Below are 2,024 nucleotides of genomic sequence, written 5' to 3' on the forward strand. Positions count from 1 at the left end.
GGTTTTACCATGTTGCCCAGGCTGGTCTCGAACTCCTGGGCTTAGGCAATCTTCCCACCTAGACATCCCAAAGTGCTGGGACTACAGGTGTGAGCCATGGCACGGCACCCAGCCCTAGATGACTTTATAATCAGAAAAGGTAATCATGTCTTTAAATTCTTGCAACCTGTAAGGGTTGAGCTTGTCCACCTGATTCTAATCACCAAGAGTCTCCCCCCAACCCCATGGTAATGTGTTTGGTATAGCATCATCTGGTCTTTTTTTTTTTTGAGTTGGAATCTTGCTTTGTCACCAGGCTGGAGTGCAGTGGTGCAATCTTGGCTCACTGCAACCTCCACCTCCCGGGTTCAAGCAATTGTCTTGCCTCAGCCTCCTGAGTAGCTGGGACTACAGGTGCGCACCACCACACCCAGCTAATTTTTGTATTTTTAGTACAGACAGGGTTTCACCATGTTGGCCAGGGTGGTCTCGATCTCTTGATTTCGTGATCTGCCCTCCTTGGCCTCCAAAAGTGCTGAGATTACAGGCATGAGCCACCATGCCTGGCCTATCTAGTCTTACATAAGGACTTTCGAAACCAGCCTACAGATGCATTTCACCTGAGGCTTTTTTAAAGATACAGATTTCCTGGCCCCACCAATTAGAATCTCTAGGGCAGGGGCCTGAGAATAGATTTTGTACCAAGTGCCTCCCAGGTAATTCATCTCTTCAGGCCAAATTAGGGAATCACCTCACTTCATAGTAGTGTTTAGTCATTAAACATTAACAGCTAGTCTTCTGGGGTGGGATCAGGCCCTGGGAAGTCTTGAGACAAACAATAGTGACATTGGTAGCTCACACTGATTAAGCATTTACATTGTGCCATGCCCTGGATTATTACTAAATTCCACAACTCTATAAGGAAGACACTTATTAGCCCCATTTACAGATAAGCACAAATGGATTAGAATAACTTGTCCAAGGTCCAGCTGGTGAGTGATCAGCTGACCCCTAGATCAGCTAGTGAGTGGATGCTGGGAATAGGAGATGCCATGCAGTCTGGGCTGGGGACTATACATCTAATCACACCCCTGCACTGTAATATCAAGTCTCACTTCCTGTCCTGGACAAATTACCTCAGCTTCTCTGGGCTCCATTCCCTCATCTGTAAAGGTAAGGCTATTTAGTATCCCTCCACCAACAGTGGCTAAGATAATTCCATTAGATCCACTTTCCTGGAGCAACTGAATGCCTGATCGCCTTTCAGGGCCCAAAGCGGGGAGGAGTAAATCAAAATTACCATCAGGAACCAGGGATGAAAATAATTACCATCATTGTTGCTATACTTGTATTCATGGGGCCCAGCGGGGCCCTGCATGGGACATTCCGCAGAAGACCCTGCAGAAGGCCAGGGAGTAACAAGGGAGGAATAAAAGGACCACACTGAGGACCTGGCAGGTCAGACCCTACCTGGCAGTAACTATCTTGCCTGCCCACCTGTCTTGCCCTCTCTGCCTTCCAAGTTCTGGCTTCATGTGCTTCCGGCTTGACGCCCCGCCTCTCTACGGTGATGGACAACGGGAGGCCAGAGCCTCGGGATGACACCGCCCCCTTCAGGCTCTCCTTACCGCTGCACCGGGCTCCTTCCAGGGTGGACAAGCTGCCATGGAAAGAAAGCAATCATCGCAAAAAGTCCCCCTTTTTGTTTTGTTTTGTTTTGTTTTTGATATGGAGTCTCGCTCTGTCACCCAGGCTGGAGTGCAGTGGTGCGATCTCGGCTCACTGCAACCTCCACCTCCCGGGTTCAAGCAATTCTCCTGCGCCAGCCTCTGGAGTAGCTTGGGATTACAGGCGCCTGCCACCACGCCAGGCTAATTTTTGTATTTTTTTTTTTTTTTTTTGTAGAGACGGGGTTTCACTGTGTTAGCTAGGATGGTCTTGATCTCCTGACCTCGTCATCTGCCCACCTCAGCCTCCCAAAGTGCTGGGATTACAGGTGTGAACCACCACGCCTGGCCCCATAAAAAAATTAAAGTATTTTAGCT

The 2,024-nt window shown here is 48.9% G+C and overlaps 1 long non-coding RNA gene across 1 annotated transcript; it reads right to left on the bottom strand.

Moving 5' to 3' along the window:
• Nucleotides 1-893: 893 nt before the first annotated feature.
• LOC119471462 lies at nt 894-1,730 on the bottom strand. The gene is made up of 2 exons (XR_005200537.1): nt 1,477-1,730; nt 894-1,144 (listed from the first exon to the last, which is right to left on the bottom strand). It is a non-coding gene; the product is annotated as an uncharacterized LOC119471462 (long non-coding RNA).
• Nucleotides 1,731-2,024: the final 294 nt, after the last annotated feature.

The sequence above is a fragment of the Cebus imitator genome, unplaced genomic scaffold (assembly GCF_001604975.1).
Source record: "Cebus imitator isolate Cc_AM_T3 unplaced genomic scaffold, Cebus_imitator-1.0 Scaffold62, whole genome shotgun sequence".
NCBI classification, from domain to species: domain Eukaryota; kingdom Metazoa; phylum Chordata; class Mammalia; order Primates; family Cebidae; genus Cebus; species Cebus imitator.